Source organism: Pelobates fuscus, chromosome 4, assembly GCF_036172605.1.
Source record: "Pelobates fuscus isolate aPelFus1 chromosome 4, aPelFus1.pri, whole genome shotgun sequence".
NCBI classification, from domain to species: Eukaryota; Metazoa; Chordata; class Amphibia; order Anura; family Pelobatidae; genus Pelobates; species Pelobates fuscus.
This window is the reverse complement of record NC_086320.1, coordinates 53970142-53996519: the sequence shown is the minus strand read 5'-3', so window position 1 is coordinate 53996519 and position 26378 is coordinate 53970142. Positions and strand designations below refer to the sequence as shown.

General features: G+C 43.6%; 2 non-coding genes across 2 annotated transcripts; both read right to left on the bottom strand.

Annotated features, from left to right (window-relative positions):
* Positions 1 to 1747: 1747 nt before the first annotated feature.
* Positions 1748 to 1882, bottom strand: LOC134609521 (small Cajal body-specific RNA 11). Its single transcript, XR_010090809.1, has one exon. It is a non-coding gene; the product is annotated as a small Cajal body-specific RNA 11 (non-coding RNA).
* Positions 1883 to 6657: 4775 nt separating this feature from the next.
* LOC134609522 (small Cajal body-specific RNA 11) lies at positions 6658 to 6792 on the bottom strand. Its single transcript, XR_010090810.1, has one exon. It is a non-coding gene; the product is annotated as a small Cajal body-specific RNA 11 (non-coding RNA).
* Between the last annotated feature and the right edge of the window lie 19586 nt (positions 6793 to 26378).

Here is a 26378-nt window from a genome sequence, read left to right as displayed (position 1 = left end):
GTTTTGTATCTGTTGCACTTCATAATGACATCTGGAAATTTCAATAGCTTGGACTGTATATTAATACTCGTGTACATTGTGTAATTCATGTCTTCTTCATATGTTTTTTTGGCTAATTAGATTGTTTAAAGCTGGTCAGTTCCAGAGTTGTACATTTGCAAAGCTGGTTTATATCTTTATATCTTTAAAGTGTACTGGATATGGATGGATTCAGGACTTACGTCATGCTATACCAGGTGTTTTCACTTGTGCCCCAGTTTTAAAGCTGTCAAAAGGTGTTCATTTAATATATTATTTAGACAAACTAGGAATTCTGCAGTTTTGTCCCTTAGGCTTAAGTTTGACAATGAATGCCCTTTCTTCCAATCTTCCCTTGGTCCTTTATCATTCCCTGCCCTGTCCATTCTTAAAACCCACCTTTCTTATCCAGAATTTTAACCTCCTATAAGAGAGGGAAAAAGGGATAGAGAGGCTGTTGCAAGTAAAAAGTCATTGACCGTGACCAAAAAAGACTTCTTGAGATAGTCACTCAGTGTTAACTGCACAGACTCTTCTTTCACCGTGGTTAATTGTCAAAGTTAGATATTTTTTTGTTAATTTATTTATAGAAAATCACTGGTGCATTTGTAGTGTTGATCCTAACTACAATGTAATAACCACCAGACCAATCTATTTTATTCTAATTTTATTGTTTTGTGTAATTTACATTTCAATTTTCTCAAATACTAAGGAGAAAATTTTATAGACTGTGAATGGCGATATATGTTTAGATTGAAAAAGTATTTGCCATTAAATGCCGCTCCTAAGGTTAGTGTTTACATAAATTTTTTTTTTATTAAATCATTTTACAACAATCGCTTAGTTTGTGCACATCCTGTAATAAATGTTTTAACTTTTAATTTCGTTTGATTCTGAAAATTAAATGACACATTCCAACTTTTAACCAATTTGTATTAACCATTCTAAAATCAACTGTTATAAGAAATACATATTTATTTATTTCTGTGAGAGTTAAAGGAACATTATAGAGTTAGGAATACAAATATATGTCTTCCTTACACTATAATGCCCTAGTTGCCATTTTACAGGGTTAAAAATGCCTACCACATGGCATCCCTACCCACAAAGCACCAGTAGAGCTCTGTCCACCCCTCTGCCTACTGTCACCCAGGGCAGTCTGCCCCACTGCCTTTTTTTAGAATGCCAATGACCTCTGTTAATGTTACAGTAATTTTTATGAGCAACAGTAAGGGTGGCATTTTGGGTTTATATTTATATGCTGGCGTGACATAATTTAAAAGAGACAGAACTAAACACTTATGATTAGTGATGTCCCGAACGGTTCGCTGGCGAATAGTTCCTGGCGAACATATGCGATGTTCGGTCCGCCCCCTATTCGTAATCATTGAGTAAACTTTGACCCTGTACCTCACAGTCAGCAGACAAATTCCAGCCAATCAGCAGCATACCCTCCCTCCCAGACCCTCCCACCTCCTAGACAGCATACAATTTAGATTAATTCTGAAGCTGCATTCATTTTTTATTTATTTTTTTGTATTATTTATTTCTTTGTGTGTTTATTATACAGTATCCTCCATAGCCAGTACCTACCGTCCTCCCCCCGGCCCTCACCCCTGAGCCGTGGGTGGGGGCCCTAAAAAAACAATAAGGGGGGGACCTACTGTCCCCCCCGGCCCCCACCCCTGAGCAGTGGGTGGGGGCTCTTAATAAAGAGAGGGGGGGACCTACTGTCCTCTCCCCGGCCCCCACCCCTGAGCAGTGGGTGGGGGCCCTAAATAAAGAGAGGGGGGAACTACTGTCCTCCCCCACCGGCCCCCACCCTTGAGCGGTGGGTGGGGGCCCTAAATAAAGAGGGGGGAACTACTGTCCTTTCCCTGGCCCCCACGCCTGAGCAGTGGGTGGGGGCCCTAGATAATAATGGTGGGGGGACCTACCGTCCTCCCCCCCGGCCCCCACCCCTGAGCGGTAGGTCGGGGCTCTAAATAAAGAGAGGGGAGGGACCTACTGTCCTCCCCCCGACCCCCACCCCTGAGCAGTGGGTGGGGGCCCTAGATAATAATGGTGGGGGGGACCTACTGTCCTCCCCCCCCGGCCCCCACCCCTGAGCGGTGGGTGGGGGCCCTAAAAAAACAATAAGGGGGGACCTACTGTCCCCCCCGGCCCCCACCCCTGAGCGGTGGGTGGGGGCCCTAAATAAAGATAGGGGGGGACCTACTGTCCTCCCCCCGGCCCCCACCCCTGAGTGGTGGGTGGGGGCCCTAGATAAGAATGGTGGGGGGAACCTACCGTCCTCTCCCCTGGCCCCCACCCCTGAGCGGTGGGTGGGGGCCCTAAAAAAACAATAAGGGGGGGCCATACTGACCCCCCGGCCCCCACCCATGAGCAGTGGGTGGGGGCCCTAAATAAAGATAGGGGGGGACCTACTGTCCTCCCCCCGGCCCCCACCCCTGAGCAATGGGTGGGGGCCCTAGATAATAATGGTGGGGGGGACCTACCATCCTCCCCCACGGCCCCCACCCCTGAGCGGTGGGTGGGGGCCCTAAAAAAACAATAAGGGGGGACCTACTGTCCCCCCGGCCCCCACCCCTGAGCGGTAGGTGGGGGCCCTAAATAAAGAGAGGGGGGGACCTACTGTCAGGATGTGGAATTCTCTGCCTGAAGAAGTGGTTTTATCAGAGTCCGTACAGATGTTCAAACAGCTACTAGATGCATAATTGCAAAAACAGAATATTCAAGGATATAATCTTTCAATGTAGGGTAATAACTGCTTGATCCAAGGATAAATCTGACTGCCATTCTGGGGTCAAGAAGGATTTTTTTTCCTAGCTTGTTGCAAAGTTGTGCTTCAAACTGGGTTTTTTTTGCCTTCTTTTGGATCAACAGCAAAAAACAAATGTGAGGAAGGCTGAACTTGATGGACGCAAGTCTCTTTTCAGCTATGTAACCTCAGGGTAATACTCTAATGTTAACTGTTTGGGATTCAAAGGCAATTTTACATTTTAGACAAAAATAGCCAAACTGGAACCATAACTGACTTAGAGCTGTTTCCAGTTGAGCTATCTTGGTCTTACATTTCAAATTTACTTTGAGTTCATCTTGAATTCTCCAACAATTTTTACTTTGTATATAACCCTCCTTGTGTTCACAGCAGTAGTTAGGTATAAATTAAATGGCATTTTGCTTAATAGATAGATAGATGGTCTTCATTAAATCTTAACTATTCTTAACTATTTTATAAACACACTTGCATCCATATTTATATAAATGCTTTTATATTAATGTAGAGTTATGTTTTGTGGTCCCTCTGCCATAAACATCCACTATCTGCAATTCATTAAAATGTATACATCCCACTTGATGTTGAACACCTTGTCTTAAAAGCAGTCAGAACCTGGATCTCTTCTTTCTCTGAAATTCTACATTTCTAGATATATTAAAGGATAAAATGCCTTACAGAATGTAACACTATAATATAATAAATGAAAAGGTATTTTAGGTACAGGACTTTAAAAAAAGAAAATGTTAAGGACTAGCTATAATCTAAAAGGCTGGTCATGTTCTTCGTCACTTGCCAAAGATCAGAAACACTGAATTGTTACTTGTATAAGGATTTCTTTTTATTAATACAAAACATGCATTGTTATTTTATCGCTTAACAAGAAGTTATGTAGACTGGCTGCTCTTCACATGAATTGTGAGCCAGCCTAAGCACCAAAAGCATTTCATCTTAAATGAGAAGCCTGCATGGGGTAATAAATCCTACCCATGCAGCCTTATCATTGAAAACCGTAAATTTCTAAAAACTGGTACTGTTTTCTTTTGTGCGTTCTCCACCTTTAGTTGCTGTCAATCAGACAGCAGAACTAGGATGATGGTGACATCATGCTCTGTGTGTCCTCAATGCTTCTCTGTGAGAAGTATTTGATTGAACAGAAGTTATCAACCTGCAGGAAGTAGAAGAACCAAGTGGTGGTGGCTGGTGAAGTCTCAGGATGGTGGGGACCTAGACTCCACCCATTGAATTTGACTTCATCCACTTTATTTTAACTCCACCTCCTGATCTGTTGGACTCACATGAAGTATCACAATGGCTGTGAAAATAAAATAATGTACAGTTCATTTGTTTAAAACTAAATTATAAATAAAATATTACTCAGTACGTAGGACTTAATGGTACAGGAGAAGGCAATCATGATGAAAACTATCCATGAAAATCTAGGATAGTAGCCTGGCACAGTGGTGGAACAGCTTTATAGAGAGCCCTGGTGCAAATATATTTTTTTCCACACCCCACCCCAGCGCAAGGGTGGCCAAAAGTTAGATTCCTATCTGTCATACATCTCCCACAATGCATTGCCAGCTGGGGATCTACCATTGTCTCATCTTTGCAAGGCTAAATAGTGTTTTTAACACTACAGGGTTAGGAATACAAACATAGTGTTCCTTTTAAGATATAATGAAACTCTAGTCTAAAAAATGGAAATTTCAGGGGGGAGGAGGGGAGGGCATGTTGTATGATGTGGGATTCATTTTTGCATCCTGTGTCATTTTATACATTTCTATACAAATTCTCCTAGTGATGTGAGGTAAATCTACTTAATCAGCTTAATGCAATTGCCCTATTGAATCCAGTAATATGCCTCATTTGAACATGAGTCATCAATGAAAATTATTACTGAATGCTGTCCTATAGATAGATAGGAAAATATTCTAAGATGGATGTAAATTACTTTGTTATTTTGAAAGGTCTCCAATATGAAGACAAGTTCAGATTTAAGCTTTTAAAATTAAAATAAAATGGCTGCCTGTATCTAAGGTTGCTTCTTTGTTGAGTATCTGAGGGGAAACATTTGCTTATTTTGTTTCAGTTCACACTTATAACTTTGCTTGTTTTGTATCTGTTGCACTTCATAATGACATCTGGAAATTTCAATAGCTTGGACTGTATATTAATACTCGTGTACATTGTGTAATTCATGTCTTCTTCATATGTTTTTTTGGCTAATTAGATTGTTTAAAGCTGGTCAGTTCCAGAGTTGTACATTTGCAAAGCTGGTTTATATCTTTATATCTTTAAAGTGTACTGGATATGGATGGATTCAGGACTTACGTCATGCTATACCAGGTGTTTTCACTTGTGCCCCAGTTTTAAAGCTGTCAAAAGGTGTTCATTTAATATATTATTTAGACAAACTAGGAATTCTGCAGTTTTGTCCCTTAGGCTTAAGTTTGACAATGAATGCCCTTTCTTCCAATCTTCCCTTGGTCCTTTATCATTCCCTGCCCTGTCCATTCTTAAAACCCACCTTTCTTATCCAGAATTTTAACCTCCTATAAGAGAGGGAAAAAGGGATAGAGAGGCTGTTGCAAGTAAAAAGTCATTGACCGTGACCAAAAAAGACTTCTTGAGATAGTCACTCAGTGTTAACTGCACAGACTCTTCTTTCACCGTGGTTAATTGTCAAAGTTAGATATTTTTTTGTTAATTTATTTATAGAAAATCACTGGTGCATTTGTAGTGTTGATCCTAACTACAATGTAATAACCACCAGACCAATCTATTTTATTCTAATTTTATTGTTTTGTGTAATTTACATTTCAATTTTCTCAAATACTAAGGAGAAAATTTTATAGACTGTGAATGGCGATATATGTTTAGATTGAAAAAGTATTTGCCATTAAATGCCGCTCCTAAGGTTAGTGTTTACATAAATTTTTTTTTTATTAAATCATTTTACAACAATCGCTTAGTTTGTGCACATCCTGTAATAAATGTTTTAACTTTTAATTTCGTTTGATTCTGAAAATTAAATGACACATTCCAACTTTTAACCAATTTGTATTAACCATTCTAAAATCAACTGTTATAAGAAATACATATTTATTTATTTCTGTGAGAGTTAAAGGAACATTATAGAGTTAGGAATACAAATATATGTCTTCCTTACACTATAATGCCCTAGTTGCCATTTTACAGGGTTAAAAATGCCTACCACATGGCATCCCTACCCACAAAGCACCAGTAGAGCTCTGTCCACCCCTCTGCCTACTGTCACCCAGGGCAGTCTGCCCCACTGCCTTTTTTTAGAATGCCAATGACCTCTGTTAATGTTACAGTAATTTTTATGAGCAACAGTAAGGGTGGCATTTTGGGTTTATATTTATATGCTGGCGTGACATAATTTAAAAGAGACAGAACTAAACACTTATGATTAGTGATGTCCCGAACGGTTCGCTGGCGAATAGTTCCTGGCGAACATATGCGATGTTCGGTCCGCCCCCTATTCGTAATCATTGAGTAAACTTTGACCCTGTACCTCACAGTCAGCAGACAAATTCCAGCCAATCAGCAGCATACCCTCCCTCCCAGACCCTCCCACCTCCTAGACAGCATACAATTTAGATTAATTCTGAAGCTGCATTCATTTTTTATTTATTTTTTTGTATTATTTATTTCTTTGTGTGTTTATTATACAGTATCCTCCATAGCCAGTACCTACCGTCCTCCCCCCGGCCCTCACCCCTGAGCCGTGGGTGGGGGCCCTAAAAAAACAATAAGGGGGGGACCTACTGTCCCCCCCGGCCCCCACCCCTGAGCAGTGGGTGGGGGCTCTTAATAAAGAGAGGGGGGGACCTACTGTCCTCTCCCCGGCCCCCACCCCTGAGCAGTGGGTGGGGGCCCTAAATAAAGAGAGGGGGGAACTACTGTCCTCCCCCACCGGCCCCCACCCTTGAGCGGTGGGTGGGGGCCCTAAATAAAGAGGGGGGAACTACTGTCCTTTCCCTGGCCCCCACGCCTGAGCAGTGGGTGGGGGCCCTAGATAATAATGGTGGGGGGACCTACCGTCCTCCCCCCCGGCCCCCACCCCTGAGCGGTAGGTCGGGGCTCTAAATAAAGAGAGGGGAGGGACCTACTGTCCTCCCCCCGACCCCCACCCCTGAGCAGTGGGTGGGGGCCCTAGATAATAATGGTGGGGGGGACCTACTGTCCTCCCCCCCCGGCCCCCACCCCTGAGCGGTGGGTGGGGGCCCTAAAAAAACAATAAGGGGGGACCTACTGTCCCCCCCGGCCCCCACCCCTGAGCGGTGGGTGGGGGCCCTAAATAAAGATAGGGGGGGACCTACTGTCCTCCCCCCGGCCCCCACCCCTGAGTGGTGGGTGGGGGCCCTAGATAAGAATGGTGGGGGGAACCTACCGTCCTCTCCCCTGGCCCCCACCCCTGAGCGGTGGGTGGGGGCCCTAAAAAAACAATAAGGGGGGGCCATACTGACCCCCCGGCCCCCACCCATGAGCAGTGGGTGGGGGCCCTAAATAAAGATAGGGGGGGACCTACTGTCCTCCCCCCGGCCCCCACCCCTGAGCAATGGGTGGGGGCCCTAGATAATAATGGTGGGGGGGACCTACCATCCTCCCCCACGGCCCCCACCCCTGAGCGGTGGGTGGGGGCCCTAAAAAAACAATAAGGGGGGACCTACTGTCCCCCCGGCCCCCACCCCTGAGCGGTAGGTGGGGGCCCTAAATAAAGAGAGGGGGGGACCTACTGTCCTCCCCCGGCCCCCACCCCTGAGCGTGGGTGGGGGCCCTAGATAAAAATGGTGGGGGGGGACCTACTGTCCTCCCCCCCCCGAGCCCCCACCCCTGAGCGGTGGGTGGGGGCCCTAAAAAAACAATAAGGGAGGGACCTACTGTCCCCCCCAGCCCCCACCCCTGAGCGGCGGGTGGGGGCCCTAAATGAAAATCCCCCCCCAATCAAGGGGACTAGGGATCCCAAGCCCCTAGTCACCCCCCCCCCCCACCCAAATCAAGCTATCCCCTACCTACACCCCTCACCCTAAAAATATGGAGGGGGAATAAAATAACTAACCTGTAAAAAAAAATTAAATTTACCATTTGAGGTCTTCTTTTTTATAAAATCTTCAGTTTTCAGCCCCCAAAAAGGCCAAATAAAAAGCCATCATACCCGACGAACTTTAAATAAAATAAAAAAACGAGTGCAAAAAAAAAACACCTGATGAAAAAACCCGAGCGCAAAAAAATAATCCATCTTCACCCATGGAGGGTGTCATGCCCCAGCTACCGGTAATTCCCTGTCTCTTCCGGGTTGACGGAGTTTAGCCACACCCCCTCTCTGACGCGGTCTCTCCACGCTACATAATGCGACCGCGCCAGATACAAGACGCTGGATTAATGAACAGCGTTACCGAAGAACCTCCCCAGAGGAAAACTCCAGAACCTGAATTCCACCCTCTGGAAGCTAAGTTAATCGTTTCATCTGTGATACGAACTTCTTTCTCTCAAGACTGCTGAGCATTCCTTCCATAGTCTGCTCTCAAGCTATCCAATCATTTCTGCTACAACCTGCTCGCAATCCCGTTAAGCATTCAGGCACCAGCTGCTCCCTAACCTGCTAACTTTAAACCTAAAACGAATCTCTGCTGTTACAACTTCATTATAGCTTTCTCCATTAACCTAAAACTTGCAAACACCAAATGTGCTAGATTGCATGTATATAGGAAGCTGCTTACCAACAGCAAAGTATTTAAGGATACAGTACCTGTATTTTCCTACAGCGAAGTAATTAAAGATACAGTACCTGTATTTTCCTATATTGAATAGACAATTCCTATTTTATTCTCTAATTTTCTAATCATCAATTTAAATCCTAAGAAATCTGCAGTTGCGCTCCACATCAATCTATGTAAACGTGACAGATTAATCCAGCCTCTGTAATGGATCCAGCAGATTTCGATTCAAAATTTACTATGCTGAATCAAAGAGTCGATACACTTGCCCAAGGCATGCAAGACCTCCAGGTTACAAATGAACGGATTCTTACTTATGTCAGAGACTTACAAACCCATAGTCCTCATACTGTTATGCACTCAGCTAGCGACCCTGCTGTCTGTAATCCCGAAACGTTTTCTGGAGATAGATCCAAATACAGGGAGTTTCTTAATTCCTGCAAGTTATTAATTGCTCTAAAACCTAGATCTTATCCCACTGAAAGATCTAAGGTTTGTTCAGTTATCTCCTTCCTAAGAAGTGAACCTATGGCCTGGGCCCACTCCTTCTTGGAAAATGACGATCCCATCTTAGACTCATTGGATGAATTTTTTGAAGCTATGTCTCTTCTTTATGAAGATCCTAACAAACAGTCTACAGCTGATTTAACCATCAGAACCCTTCAGCAAAAACATAGACCTGTCGAAGATTACATTGCTGAGTTTAAAAGATGGGCAATAGAAACTCAATGGAATGACATAACCCTTCGCAACCAGTTTCGAATTGGGTTATCCGAAGCAGTAAAGGATGAACTTTCTAGAACTGAACTTCCTACTACATTAAACGCGCTGATTCAACTATCAATCAGCATTGACCGAAGGCTTAGAGAAAGAAAGGGCGAAAAAGCTCTCTCGGGTTCATCATGGAAAAAAACATTTGGTCCTTCAAAAACAACTGAAAAAACATAATTACCAAATGAACCTATGGAAATAGGCACTATAAGAAGTCCTCTCACACTAGAAGAGAAAACTATAAGACGTCTACTAAACCTCTGCATGTATTGTGCCTCACAAGATCACTTGATCCCAGATTGCCCTTACTGAAACGGCCAAAGGGCGGTAAGCATGCTCATACCACTTCTATACTAAGTGCACTTCCTTCTAAATCAACCACTCAATTTTCCTCTATTTCTCTCATATTACAGTGGGACAAAGAAAGAATTACGACTGAAGCCATCATTGATTCTGGGGCAAACGGGGTGTTCATCGATTCATCCTTTGTAACAAAAAATAAAATTCCTTGTGTTCGCAAAAGCACTTCTGTTTCTGTCAGAGTGATTGACGGCTCCCTCATAGCCTCGGGCCCTATAATAAATGAAACTATTCCTGTAAGAACAACCACCCATCATACTCATACCGAATATCTTATATTCGATATTATCTCTTCTCCCCTTTATCCGATCATACTAGGAATCAACTGGTTAAGGGACCACAACCCACAAATTACTTGGTCTCCCTTCTCTCTCACCTTTAACTCTGCGTATTGTAAGGAGACATGCTTACAACATATTCCAATTTTTCAGACCATTGAAGAACCAACTATACCTACCTGTTATTCTGAGTTCTCAGATGTATTCAGTAAAAAGGAAGCTGAAACACTTCCACCTCATCGTCCCTACGACTGTCCCATAGACCTCATACCTGGTGCCCCCATACCTTTTGGGCACATCTACCCTCTCTCTGAATCTGAATTAAAAATCCTCAAGGAATACTTGGATGAAAACCTCCGTAAGGGGTTCATTAGACCTTCCAGCTCACCTGCTGCCTCCAGTATGTTTTTTGTGAGAAATAAAGACCAGACCATACGTCCCATCATAGATTACAGAGCCTTAAACAAAATAACAGTTAAAAATCGTTACCCTCTTCCCCTGATAAATGAATTGATTGAACGGTTAAAAACTGCTACTATCTACACCAAGCTTGACCTCCGTGGGGCATATAACCTCATTAGAATCAAGGCTAATGATGAATGGAAAACTGCTTTCCGAACAAGATATGGCCTCTACGAGTATCTTGTGATGCCTTTCGGCCTCTGCAACGCCCCTGCAACCTTTCAACATTTTATAAATGACATCTTCAGGGATCTTCTAGACGTCTGTGTTATCATTTATTTAGATGACATTCTTATATATTCTAATACTCCTGAGAAACACAAAAAACACGTGAGATGGGTGTTGTCCAGACTTCGAACTCATAAATTATACGCTAAACCAGAAAAATGTATTTTTAACGTCAATGAAATAACCTTTTTAGGTTACGTTATTACTCCTAATTCAATAAGCATGGATAGTTCTAAAATCAATTGTATCCTCAACTAGCCCATTCCTTCTAATGTAAAAGAATTAAGTTTTCTGGGGTTTGCCAACTTCTACAGAAAATTTATTAAAAAATTACTCTGACATAGCTCATTCACTTAATTCACTTAACAGCAAAAAACATCCTTTCAATTGGAATGAAAAGGCTCAAAAAGCTTTCGATGAATTAAAAAGAAGATTTACAACTGCTCCTATCCTTCAACTTCCAAACCCCACGTCTTTATGTCCTTGAAACAGATGCCTCAGAAACAGCCATCGGAGCTGTCCTCTCCCAACACAAAACTCCTCAAGATCCTCTTCATCCCGTTGCCTTTTTCTCATGTTCAATGTCTCCTGCCGAAAAAAATTACCCTATAGGAGAAAAAGAATTATTGAGTATAAAAGCAGCATTAGAAACCTGGCGACATCTTCTTGAAGGAACACAAGCTCCTATAATAGTTTATACTGACCATAAAAACCTTGAATATCGTCACTCCAACAAAACTCTCTCTGCTAGGCAAGTAAGATGGAATCTCTTCTTCTCCCGGTTTAATTTTCACATAGTTTTAAGACCTGGATCTAGGAACAAAAAGGCGGATGCCCTTTCCAGAATTCACCAAGACCTTGAATTGGAACCCCCACATACAGTCATCGGAGTCTTAACGTCCCTTATAGATGACATAAAAGGCCTAAGTCCAGATGCTCTTGAACTTCCTAAATCAATGAAGTTATCACTGAAAGATGGTCTCTATTATTTCAATGACAGGATTTACATTCCTCCCGCATTCAGAAATAAAATACTCGAATTCATTCATGATTCTCCTCTGGCTGGTCATCCTGGTATCAAAAAGACCCTAGAATTATCCAAAAGATATTATTGTTGGCCTCGCCAGGACACCACCATCGAATCCTATGTCAAAACTTGTTCAACCTGCCAAAGATCCAAATCTGAACATCATCAACCCTTTGGTCAATTGTTGAATCTACCGATTCCGGAAAGTCCTTGGCAATCCATTTCCATGGACTTCTTGGTGGAACTTCCCCCTTCTCAACATCATACTACCATTTTAGTAGTAGTGGACCGCTTCACAAAAATGTCCCATTTTATCCCTTTGAAGAAATTACCCTCATCATCTGAACTTTCAAAAGTATTCCTCGATAATATAGTGAAACTTCATGGACTTCCAGACGAAATCATATCGGACCGTGGAACCCAGTTTACCTCCAAATTCTGGAACGCATTGTGTGCTTCTCTTCGTATTCAACGTAAACTATCTTCCGCTTATCATCCCCAAACCAATGGGCAAACTGAAAGAGTTAACCAATGCTTAGAACAATATTTACGATGCTATTGTTCCCACCTACAGGATGACTGGATGACATGGTTGCCCATGGCCGAATTTGCATATAACAACTCAGTTCATACAAGCAGCAAAATGACTCCCTTCTTCTCCAATTATGGGTTTCATCCCTCTTCGTTTCCTGCTCATATAATTCCTTCATCTAACCCCACCGTTTCAAATCAAATCTCTCACATGTCCTCCCTATTTCGAAAATTACATGAAAATCTTGAATTAGCATCCTCCAACCAAAATAAGTTTTTTGATACTAAGAGACAACCTCCTCCCGCTTATAAAATTGGTGATCTTGTCTGGCTCTCCTCAAAAAACATATCCACCAACCGTCCTTCAAAGAAACTAAGTTCCCTTTTTCTTGGTCCTTTTCAAATATTGTCTATTATCAACCGTAACGTTGTGAAATTGAAGTTCCCACCTACTTTAAGACTTCATCCAGTCTTCCATGTCTCCTTGCTCAAACCCCATCTTCCTGACCCTTTCCATAGAGATGTAATCACTACTCCTGATCCTATTCTGGTACAAGGTGAAGAAGAATACGAGGTCCAAAAAATTCTGGATTCACGGATCCATCGTGGCTCTCTACAGTACCTCATTAGATGGAAAGGTTACAGAGTTGATGAGGATACATGGGAAAATTCCTCCATGATCCATGCCAATAGGCTAATTACAGCATTCCACAAACGTTATCCCTCTAAACCATGTGGATAGCACCCGGTGGGTGCTCCTTACAGGGGGGGTACTGTCATGCCCCAGCTACCGGTAATTCCCTGTCTCTTCCAGGTTGACGGAGTTTAGCCACACCCCCTCTCTGACGCGGTCTCTCCACGCTACATAATTCGACCGCGCCAGATACAAGACGCTGGATTAATGAACAGCGTTACCGCGATATCAACCCGGCTGAAAGTTTTCTTTGCAAACCTACCTGTGTACCGAACCGGACTGGAACTCGAACTAAACTCCTTCTCCTCTCCTCGACCACGGCTAGTATCTGGACTTCTCTCATCCTGTCTCATAAAGAACCTCCCCGGAGGAGAACTCCGGAACCTGAATTCCACCCTCTGGAAGCTAAGTTAATCGTTTCATCTGTGATACGAACTTCTTTCTCTCAAGACTGCTGAGCATTCCTTCCATAGTCTGCTCTCAAGCTCTCCAATCATTTCTGCTACAACCTGCTCGCAATCCCATTAAGCATTCAGGCACCAGCTGCTCCCTAACCTGCTAACTTTAAAACTAAAACGAATCTCTGCTGTTACAACTTCATTATAGCTTTCTCCATTAACCTAAAACTTGCAAACACCAAATGTGCTAGATTGCATGTATATAGGAAGCTGCTTACCAACAGCGAAGTATTTAAGGATACAGTACCTGTATTTTCCTACAGCGAAGTAATTAAAGATACAGTACCTGTATTTTCCTATATTGAATAGACAATTCCTATTTTATTCTCTAATTTTCTAATCCTCAATTTAAATCCTAAGAAATCTGCAGTTGCGCTCCACATCAATCTATGTAAACGTGACAGAGGGCTTCGCGCAGACTGAGCTACGCAGGGCGGGGGAAGGCTTATAAAGCCTTGTCCCGCCCTTCAATTAGGCTAAGAACACTCTGATTGGTGGAGTTAAGCCAATCAGAGTGCTCTTTGTCATTTTACACAGCGTGGGAAAGTTCTTTGTAATTTTCTCACGCTGTGTAAAATGACACAGAGCACTGTGATTGGATGGCTTGAAAACCATCCAATCACAGTGCTCTGTGTCATTTTACACAGCGTGGGAAAGTTCTTTGGAATTTTCCCACGCTGTGTAAAATGACAGAGCACTGTGATTGGTTGGCTTGAAAACCATCCAATCACAGTGCTCTGTGTCATTTTACACAGCGTGGGAAAATTCCAAAGAACTTTCCCACGCTGTGTAAAATTACAAAGAGCACTCTGATTGGCTTAAACCCACCAATCAGAGTGTTCTTAGCCTAATTGCAGGGCGGGGCAAGGCTTTATAAGCCTTGCCTCGCCCTGCGTAGCTCAGTCTGCGCGGAGCCCTCCGTGGGTGAAGATGGATTATTTTTTTGCGCTCTGGTTTTTTATTTTATTTTAAGTTCGTCGGGTATGATGGCTTTTTATTTGGCATTTTTGGGGGCTGAAAAATTAGGATTTTAGAAAAAAGAAGATGTCAAATGGTAAGTAAAATTTTTTTTTACAGGTTAGTTATTTTATTCCTCCCTCACTATTTTTAGGGTGAGGGGGGTAGGTAGGGGATAGCTTGATTTGGGTGGGGGGGGGGTGACTAGGGGCTTGGGACCCCTAGTCACCTTGATTGGGGGGGATTTTCACTTAGGGCCCCCACCCGCCGCTCAGGGGTGGGGGCCGGGGGGACAGTAGGTCCCCCTCCTTATTGTTTTTTTAGGGCCCCCACCCACTGCTCAGGGGTGGGGGCCGGGGGAGGACAGTAGGTCCCCCCCACCATTATTATCTAGGGCCCCCACCCACTGCTCAGGGATGGGGGCCGGGGGGAGGACAGTAGGTCCCCATTCTCTTTATTTAGGGCCCCCACCCACCGCTCAGGGGTGGGGGCCGGGGAGGACAGTAGGTACCCCCTTATTGTTTTTTAGGGCCCCCACCCACCGCTCAGGGGTGGGGGCCGGGGGGGAGGACAGTAGGTCCCCCCCTCTCTTTATTTAGGGCCCCCACCCACCGCTCAGCGGTGGGGGCCGGGGAGGACAGTAGGTACCCCCCTTATTGTTTTTTTAGGGCCCCCACCCACCGCTCAGGGGTGGGGGCCAGGGGGGAGGACAGTAGGTCCCCCCCACCATTCTTATCTAGGGCCCCCACCCACCGCTCAGGGGTGGGGGCTGGGGGGGGAGGACAGTAGGTACCCCCCCTATCTTTATTTAGGGCCCCCACCCACCGCTCAGGGGTGGGGGCCAGGGGGGGAGGACAGTAGTCCCCCCCCCTTATTGTTATTTAGTAGGTCGTCCCCCTGCCTTATTTTACGTGCTTTACGTGGCCAGAAAGAGTCCCTGTGGGTTTTAAAATTTGCCTGCCTATTGAAGTCTATGGCGGTTCGCCCGTTCGCGAACTTTGCGGAAGTTCGCGTTTGCGAACCGAAAATTTTATGTTTGCGACATCACTACTTATGATAAAAATGTTCGCTGACATTCTACAGTCACATTTAAATATCTAAACAAAACAATTCGATGTAGTTTAGTAACTATGGCTATTCAAACATTCCTTCACCCTTTAATGCTAAATCACATGACATTGCTTTTCATGTGAACACGTGCTACACTTTGCACTACATATGAAGTCAAATGCTGAATCAAACTAGCATCTCTCTTTTTTTATTTTTCCTCCTTGTCCTTCAGCTGCTTATTTAAAGGGGAGCCATCACATTCCATTTTTCTTAATATAATGTTGACTGTTCCCTATATTTAACAAATGTGTGTCTGAGGATTGAAAAATAAAATTAAATGTAGAGTCCAGGAACTGAGCGCTTCTATCTTGGTTTTCTGTGTGTTTTATTTTTTGTTCATATTATTTTATTTATTACTGGCATTGTTACAGTGCCAACATATTCCGCAGCGCTGTACAATTGGGGGAGAAAGTACAATATACACAGACAAATACAAAATGGAAAGAAGAAGAAATTCTAAAGTTAGTCTTAAAAGTGTTATATTTTTCTACCTAATTTTCCAGTTATTGCAGTATTATACATTTTTGAAAGGCGCATGAATTTTAGAGTGGCAGAAAATCAAAAGATAAGTGAAACAGTACATGTTCTTAGTGGAAAAAGTGATGAAAAGACTAATTAATGTGTTGCTTCGCAACAAAACGACGTTCATTTAAAAATTACAGTTAGGGCGCAAAAGAAGCAACAGACCAAAACAAACAAAATTTTTTAATAAATTGCACCATAAAGATGCAAAATTGTCGATTACACTTGATAAATCTTTACCTTTTTCAGTTTCCCATTATCCAAAGCTTACCCCGTAAAATCCCCAAAGACAGACTTACTGCTGCCTTGACACAACAACCAAATTAAAGGATAAATTATTACGGATAGGAAATTTGCAATCTAGATGAACTCATTGGCTTTTATTCACTGTATTTTGTCAATAGACAAATTAATTCTAGACTTTTTATATATATATATATATATAAACATTTTCTGCATAAACACATAATTGATAAACAGGTAGTTGTTTAGTATGTGTGTTGGAGAGACTGCAGTGAAAGGGTTGGCCTGTTCTGCCATTTATATTGGCTGTTCTCTCGAATCAATAATGACCTACACTCGGAGAGCATATCATTCTTGCTATGCACATCTGTTCCTCCGTAAATTACAGTGATCTCATGGTGCTTGATGAATGAGACATTTATTGAAGCAGACCTGTTGTAGTGAGGTCAGTGGCCTTTGCATTTTTGGATGGATACATTTTGATCTATATTAACTCAATATATGAAGACTTTGTGTGGTTTACATATTGACGCTTTGTCTTACCATGTATAGCACATAGCGACTTATCATTTTTCACACATTTAATATGCAAAAAAATTAAGGCTGTTTTCAGATGTGTTGTATAAGGTCTTCTGAAGAAGAACTAAGAAAACCAATATTGAGGGCCTTAGACACAGTGGTCAGCCAAACCAAATAAACTCAGTGCAGCAGATAAGACGAATCATGCTTACTTCCCATTGCAATTGGAAAATGTCAATCAATACCATCAGCTCAGAATTGACAGAAACCTGTCAGAAGACTCGTGAGAAGTGTTCATTATAGAAGACTTGTTAAAAGCCATACCTCTAATGTGGAAACAAATGAGCTTTCAACTATGCACAAAAACACAGGAACTGGGGTTGATAAAGATGGCAGCTGGTACTTGTAGTGAAACACCATGGATGTGGGTCTGCCACCTCAGATAGGAATCCTTGCAGAGACAAGATCTCCCACGGCTGATCTCAGTGCACAGGCCCATCTGCCAATGCCTCCTCCTTCCAGGTATGCTACAGTCCCATCTGCCACTGCCTCCTCCTTCCAGGTATGGTACAGGCCCATCTGCCACTGCCTCCTCCTTCCAGGTATGGTACAGTCCCATCTGCCACTGCCTCCTCCTTCCAGGTATGGTACAGGCCCATCTGCCAATGTCTCCTCCTTCCAGGTATGGTACAGTCCCATCTGCCACTGCCTCCTCCTTCCAGGTATGGTACAGGCCCATCTGCCAATTCCTCCTCCTTCCAGGTATGGTACAGTCCCATCTGCCACTGCCTCCTCCTTCCAGGTATGGTACAGTCCCATCTGCCACTGCCTCCTCCTTCCAGGTATGGTACAGTCCCATCTGCCACTGCCTCCTCCTTCCAGGTATGGTACAGTCCCATCTGCCACTGTCTCCTCCTTCCAGGTATGGTACAGTCCCATCTGCCACTGCCTCCTCCTTCCAGGTATGGTACAGGCCCATCTGCCAATGCCTCCTCCTTCCAGGTATGGTACAGTCCCATCTGCCACTGCCTCCTCCTTCCAGGTATGGTACAGTCCCATCTGCCAATGCCTCCTCCTTCCAGGTATGGTACAGTCCCATCTGCCACTGCCTCCTCCTTCCAGGTATGGTACAGTCCCATCTGCCACTGTCTCCTCCTTCCAGGTATGGTACAGTCCCATCTGCCACTGCCTCCTCCTTCCAGGTATGGTACAGGCCCATCTGCCAATTCCTCCTCCTTCCAGGTATGGTACAGTCCCATCTGCCAGTGCCTCCTCCTTCCAGGTATGGTACAGTCCCATCTGCCACTGTCTCCTCCTTCCAGGTATGGTACAGTCCCATCTGCCACTGCCTCCTCCTTCCAGGTATGGTACAGGCCCATCTGCCAATGCCTCCTCCTTCCAGGTATGGTACAGGCCCATCTGCCAGTGCCTCCTCCTTCTAGGAAGGTATCGACCCCTCTACCCCTCCAGCTTCTCCCAGGCAAGTATGGTGCCATCTGCCTTTGCTGCCTCCAACTACTGCCTTTATAAAGACACGTGTGGCTCTAAGGCCTAGCTCTTTCTTAATATGTTGCAGGGACTAGTGCCACCAGTAAGCAGGCCGTGACTCCCCATTTACAAAACTGGCTTGCAAAAGGTATTTATCTCACCCCCTATGGATCTACAGTACTCTTTTTAATATAGGCATTGCCCTCCATGAAGGAATTGATATTTAGTGCAACTGACAGAGTGCAGACATAGACGACAATCTGGATGCTCTGGTTCATGCCCTCCAGATATCAGAAGATTATCCAAATCATTTCTCAATCCCCGGGTGATGGCAATACGTCCATATTGCTCTTTGGAGTGCAAAAAGAGCTTGTTTGGGTTTTGGGAAGAGTTTAATTTTAGGGTTAAGGAAAACCTGTGACATGACATGTGGTACAGTCAGGTGGAGCGTGAAGGGTTATTTGAATAGTAAAAATAGAGTTGCAAAAGCTGCAATGTGTGAATCACTCAGTGTTGTCCCTACTCTTCCTGCCTGGCATTTCCCGTGTGAGAGGCTGTTAATGGGCAGATGGGAAGTGATCCCTTGCATTTCCTGTCCAACCTCACACACAGACACAGGAGGAGCTGGAACAATCTTTAACTGTTCCTGCATCTTCCTGATATCAAGCACAGGAGGCTGACTGGACTGTAACACTGGCCAAGGCTCCTGGTACTCATTTTCCCTCACCAGCCCATCTACCCATCTAAACTCCAAACGTCCAAACAGGTGTCTCAAAGCAGATGCCTATTCTACCTAATGGGAAATCCAGCCCTGCTCATGTCTATTTGAAAGTGGAGCAATGAAAATTTCCTCTGCAGTAATGAAACTTCACTATCTTGGAACATGAATGGATGAATCCGGTGAAACGCCAGAATGTTACACGTCTTGGTGCAGAGTACCAGGTGTCAAGTTTGAAAGTTTGACGGAAGTGGAATAATCATCTGAACTATCTTCCTTTGCTTTGCAAAGGTCCCTTGGTTCTAGTCGAGACAGCACTTTTGTGTTATGTGATATTTTAGAGTATTTTGTGCTTCCAAATGTATGGCAAAGGTATGTGATAGTGTCCCTGTCAATAAAGCCATGTCCATTCGGGTGACTTGTGAAAAATGACCACAGACTGCAAGTCATCTCTATTCTCAATTGTGATCTCGTTAATGCTGCTGAGTGGAAGCAAATGCCCACAATTCTACTCCAGAGTCTAGTGGAAAACATTAATAGAACAGTGGAGTCAGCTTCAAACTGTGACAAATTATATATTAATTTTAATTAATATTCAAGATTTTGTAATATGATGTTTGAGGAGCATGTGTCGTAGTATTTACTGTGGCATCCATCTGCCTTTGCATTTCTGAAGGTTAGGGTATTAAAACAATCTTCTCAGCTGTTTTATTATTACCCACCATTTTCCTATCGTAATCTCACTTTATATTCTCATGTCTTTTGTTTAATTTTGCAATGAAACATTTGTTTATGTCATGTGCTTAATGTGGTTTTCAAGTCTTCCTGATATTTTTCTTGCATTTTACTTTGCATCTCTTTCTAGGAACTTTTTTTTTTTATTATTCTTTATTTTTGAAGTGCAGTAATACAGACATGTATTGACAGTGATACTTGGTGCAAGGCAAAACTGGTGATTACAGACTAAATTCAAACACACAACATATCAGGCAAAGCTGCGCATTTTTTTTGTGATGTAGGTATAAAGTTAGGAAGATCATGTATGACAGAGGGCCCTCCAAGACCAGTATCAGGCAGGCGTCCAGTGAAGCAGGCTTGTCTATTTCACACAGGGATCTTGGCCACATGCCACAATCAAGTCAGGTGGTTGTAGGATGTGAGGCAACACCTTAGTCCCTGTCTTGGTAGGCTTCTTTAGCTACATTCCACCTTGCTGCAGGAACCCTTTGCACGACAGCGCCCATTGCGATAGGCCTTCGCTGCACCGCAGAAACTTCCGTATGGTGTGCTGCAGGTAAGGATTGTTGGGAAGCCAGGGGATATCCCCTCTGACGTTCCTCAATATGGAACCACAAGGCAGCGAAGATGTTGTCCAGCCATTGGAGAGTGCAAGGTTGTGTTTTTATGGTGGGCTCACGTGAGATCTCTGCCATTTTAGGGGTACTAGGCCTCTGTTGCCAGTGAGCATGAGGTTGTTCTCTCCTGGGGCCGGGATGAGCCTCATTGGTCCGGGAGGGTGTAACAGGTGCCAATAGATTGGTTCTCAGCCTTCAGAGGTGTCAGGGGAGCGGCAGTCTCCCCCGCACACACTTTGCTCGTAGGCCGCCAAGCACGTGTAGGCGAATCACGCAGAAGAGTCGGCATATTTGGTGCCAGCATGGTCACTGCAGTGTCAGCTTTTGCCAGGTGGCCGTTATGTGTCTCAGGTTATATTTTTGCGGTAGACTGCTATTCCATTCTTGAAAAACAGGAGCTGCTCTGATTTGCGCCAGCTCAGCTTAGCGGTCAGGCCCCGCCCCCTCTAGGAATTTTTTCATTGGTTTATTTTAATTTCTGTGGGTGCATTTCATATTTTTACTCACGTTTTATTTATTTGTTTATTTGCAATGTTTATCTTTGTTTTGTATTATATGAAGGTATGTGTACATGTGAACAGTTTAATACATGTGTGGTATATTGTTTGTTTGTAATACAGTGTAGTTAAGGAGTTTTTTAAAATTTTTATTTATTTATAAACTTTTGATTTTAATATGTGGGAACCGAGATGTGAAATAATATAGAGCTGGAATTTAAACATTGCAGTTTCTAAAAATATTTTACATTGCAGGGTGAAAAGGAAAGGGACACTACATCCACACTGCATCAGTGAGATAAAGTGGTCTGGTGAATATAGCGTCCCTTTAACGGCAAATAACACTAACCTACAAAGCCATCAATAACTGCACTCCTCACATTTCCAGTTTAGTCAACAAATATACCATTTCTCGTTAACCTTCGCTCTGTGAGTGACCTTCTTCTGACAGCTGCTTGTTGCCGCATTGCAAACTCTCGTCAGCAGGACTTTTCTAGGACTGCCCTATTCCTACAGACTTCTCTACCCCGTATCATCAGACGCTTCCTTGCCTCTAGTCCTTTAAGAAGTAATTGAAAACACATTTTAGAAACTACCACTATCATCCTGGGTGATTGGAACAATTTCCCTCTTCTCTTTTTTTCACCTCCATTGCCCAGGTCATTCTCTTTCTCCTTCTACTGTTTGGTTCTTCCACACCACTTTTACCACTTCACCCCTTGCCTCTGTATATCTTTTGTATATCAGTTATTTAAAGGAACACTGTAGTCACCTAAATTACTTTAGCTAAATAAAGCAGTTTTAGTGTATAGATCATTCCCCTGCAATTTCACTGCTCAATTCACTGCCATTTAGGAGTTAAATCACTTTGTTTCTGTTTATGCAGCCCTAGTCACACCTCCCCTGGCAATGATTGACAGAGCCTGCATGAAAAAGAAAACTGGTTTCACTTTCAAACAGATGTAATTTACCTTAAATAATTGTATCTCAATCTCTAAATTGAACTTTAATCACATACAGGAGGCTCTTGCAGGGTCTAGCAAGCTATTAACATAGCAGGGGATAAGAAAATCTTAATTAAACAGAACTTGCAATAAAGAAAGCCTAAATATGGCTCTCTTTACAGGAAGTGTTTATGGAAGGCTGTGTAAGTCACATGCAGGGAGGTGTGACTAGGGTTCATAAACAAAGGGATTTAACTCCTAAATGGCAGAGGATTGAGCAGTGAGGCTACAGGGGCATGTTCTATACACCAAAACTGCTTCATTAAGCTAAAGTTGTTCAGGTGACTATAGTGTCCCTTTAAAATGAATGTTGTATGGTAGAGTAGATTTAATTATTTGGGTACTGGGTGCAGTTATTTATCTTATAAACCCCAAAGCAATCATTACTTTGAATGCTAGAGACTGAAAACCCAATACACTATTTAACATGTCCCCACAATTAAACATTGTCCATCAGATGCCCACCAACGTTAAATTTATTGTAAATATCCCAAGAGCCAAGAATTCACTTAGTATACTGTTTGCCAAGAGTCTTCTGCCGAACCTCCTTGCTTCCACATGATGATATTGAGTGTTCTAAATACGGAAACATAAATAATTAATTGAACTATCCGGCTGGCAATCTATAAAGGCTCTTGTACAGTCAGTGTATTTCAATTTAATGTGATCTGTCTTTTTTTAATCTCTAGCTTGCTTAAAAATAAATGTAATTAAGTAAAATAAAGAAATAGAACTGGGCATATGACATTTTATTTTCTAATCCACCCATTTCTCTAACAAATTAGAAAATTTGGACTCTAATATGCTCTTTTATTTTTTTTTATTTTAATTCCATATGATGAATATATGATCCCAGATTGTTTTATGGAAGAATATCTCACTTCTGGTTAAGCTGCATGGGAAATAAATCACTTGTACTGAACATTAGCTTTGCCAAGAATAATTCGTCATTTTACTTATCTTTTTCTTTTCTTTTTTTTTTTTTTTTTTATATATTTTTTAATCTTTTTGGCATCGTTTGAAAAACAGATTGTAGTTTGTTTTTATTTTTTTATCCAGCAAATTTATTTAATTATTTTGCTCTTTGAATAAATGTATGAATTAGACAAAGGTTTTTGCTTCCATTAACACTTTGCAGTCTTATGCATGCCCTGGTACTGGAATAATTAGGGTTTTACTATTTGCTAAGTATTATTAGTTATATACAGGGCCGGACTGGGCATTAAAAGCAGCCCTGGAAAACATTTTTTTACCAGCCCCATAATGCGTTGCGCCAGCATAGTGTGCAGATACAGAGTTAGAAAAGAGAACTTAGAATTAAAAATGATTACTCCAACGTAAAAAAAGCACTCATATGGTTCAAAATAAACAAAAGTGCTGATTTATTTTAAGCAGATGTGCCTTTGCATGTAATCAATGTTTCAGTCCAACTACCATGACATATTAAGGAAAGCTTGGTAATGGGACTGAAATGGTGAATGTATGTAGGGCACAACTGTAAAAAATTGACGTTATCTTGTTTACTTTGAAGTCCTGTGGGTGCGCTCTTCACTTTTAAATATGTTATTGTGCTGGAGTGTGCACCTACCTAGCAACAAGACTGGGCCAATATCTGCTCATTACATATGGTACATATTAATGACATTTCTCTGTGTATTATGCATATATAAATGTACATTAATATATGTGTAAATATAATAGACATAATTATATATATATATATATATATATATATATATATATATATATATATATATCTAATACACACATTAATATACATGTCATATACCAGTGGAGGATCCAGAGCCTGATCCCGGGAGGGGCACTTGTAAATTATTTAAAGAAAAAATCCATGCACAATAACCACTACTGCTCTGTGTAGTGGTTATGGTGCAAGAAGTGCCGGTGTTCTATCAGTCTGCTATACCTCGTCAGATTTCTATACCCTCGGCACTTCCGGGGAGGGGAAGCAGCTGGATCCTGTGCTGCACATGCGTGCTAGCACTCCTGCTACTCCTCCACAGCCAGGTCCTGGAAGGTAAGTAAAACTAGTGTTACACTTTCATTATATTTAGTGCATTCACTAAGCTTAGGCACACGGGACATTTAGGGTTAAGTGAGGGTTCAAATTAGGGTTAGGTAAGTGCTTCTAACCTCTCTCACTCTCTATTCTTACCCTAACCCTTGGGGTAAGGGTTAAAATAGAGTGTGAGAAATCCCTATTTAATGATATTCCCCTATTGTGAAATATCACTAAATGTGAACAAGTCCCTAATCCTAACTCTAATTTGAACCCTAACATTACCCCTAAATGTCCCATGTCCTAAGCTTAGTGAATGCACGAACTATAATGAAAGTGTAAAACTAGTTTTACTTACCTTCCAGGACCTGGCTGTGGAGGAGTAGCAGGAGTGCTAGCACGCATGTGCAGCACAGGATCCAGCTGCTTCCCCTCCCCGGAAGTGACGAGGGTATAGAAATCTGACAGGTATAGCAGAATGATAGAACACCGGGACCCCCTCACAGAGTAAGTAGTCAAACCGCTTAAGAACAGTTTGACAACTTACCTGGGGTTTGCTGGGATATGGGGCTGTAGTAGGGTATAGGAGCAGTGGTACAATGTGTGAGGGGTGCAGTGTGTGTGAAAGGTTCAGTGTATGTGTGTGTGGGGGGTGTAGTGTGTGAATGTGTAGCGTGTGTGGGGAAATGTTTGTATGGGGGGGCTGTGAATGTGTGTGTGTGCATGGGGGCAGTGTGTATGGAGGCACTGTGTGTGTGTATGAGGCAATGTGTGAATGTGTATGGTGTGTGTGTGTGGGGGCAGTGTGTGTATGGGGGGCAGTGTGTGAATGTGTATGGTGTGTGTGTGTGGGGGCAGTGTGTATATGGGGGGGCAGTGTGTGAATGTGTATGGTGTGTGTGTGGGGGCAGTGTGTCTATGGGGCTAGAGTTCACTCTCAACACTGCGACCACCAGGAACTCGTGGTGAGAGTGAACTCTAGTCCATAGCTCCAGGGCTAGAGTTCACTCTCGTGAGAGCCGGAGCAGTGCCGTGGTAACCGCGGCAACGCTTTGTGCTCGTGCGAGAAGGACGCAGAGGAGCTGCAGGCTGACCTCCCGGGTCCTTTCTCCCTCCCCTGCCGGCTCCACCCTTTCCCTTTGTCTCTCTCTCCCCCACATCTCTCTTCCTCTCTGTCTCTCTCTCCCCCTGTCTCTTTTTCCTCCCTCCACCATCTCTCTATCCCCCCTCTGTCTCTTTCCCCCATCCTTTCACTGTGCCCCTCTATTTTATTTGCCCCCTCCCCTTGTGTCTCTTTATGTCCCGCTTCCCCTTGTGTCTCTTTATTTCCCTCCTCCCCTTGTGTCTCTTTATTTCCCCCCTCCCCTTGTGTCTCTTTATTTCCCCCCTCCCCTTGTGTCTCTTTATTTCCCCCTCCCCTTGTGTCTCTTTATTTCCCCCCTCCCCTTGTGTCTCTTTATTTCCCCCCTCCCCTTGTGTCTCTTTATTTCCCCCCTCCCCTTGTGTCTCTTTATTCCCCCCCCCTTGTGCCTCTTTATTCCCCCCCTTGTGTCTCTTTGTTTCCCCCCCCTTGTGCCTCTTTTTTCTCTCCCCCTTGTGTCTCTTTATTTCCCCCCCCCTTGTGCCTCTTTATTCCCCCCCCTTGTGTCTCTTTATTTCCCCCCTCCCTTCCCTTCCACTCCCCTCCCCTCCCATTTACCTGATTGAGTGGGGCTGGGGCCGGCCGCATTCCGCGCTGGAGCCGCCGGACCGGGTGGCAGCCTCGCCGGTCCGGCGGCACTGCTTTCACTAATGCAGACACGCTGGGGGCTGATGGAGGAGGGAGGAGCATGTCTGTACCATGCTCCCTCGCGGTTCCCACAATTCCCAGCACAGGAACCGCGAGGGAGCATGGTACAGAGACATGCTCCTCCCTCCTCCATCAGCCCTCAGCGTGTCTGCATTAGTGAAAGCAGTGCCGCCGGACCGGCGAGGCTGCCACCCGGTCCGGCGGCTCCAGTGCGGAATGCGGCCGCCGACCGCCCCCTTCAGAGTATGTGCCACCGGACCGGCCACCCGGTGGCACATACTTGTTCAGAGCAGCCCCCAGGTGCCGCGGCCCACCGGGAAAATTCCCGGTATCCCGGTGGGCCAGTCCGGCCCTGGTTATATAATATTGTACCTTTTTTGTCAATCTATTTCTTATTAAGGCAGAGATTAGACAAACAGTAATAGTACAGTGTTGGAGGTCTGAAGCTATGACAAGCCACATCAAATGCATGTTATCTCATTCAATAGACAAGTATCAACAAACAAATTGTGCAAAGCAATACTGAAAAGACTGGATTGTAAGTGTCAACCCTGTCTAAAAGGTGCAAACCCGTTTTTTATTGTTATGTAAGTAGAATACATGCTTCACTGTGCCAATGCCTCCCTGGGAGTTGTGTTCGCTAGAGCGCACCACTCTCGGAGGTTGGACCACAGGATGGTAGGTGTTATAGACCGTAATGTTGAGGACTTAAGTAAAGACTGCTAAGTGAGGCAACACGGCTAACAGGGATAGTGGGCATACGATCCTTTAGATGGAGAGTATAGGAGTATCTACAATTAGCC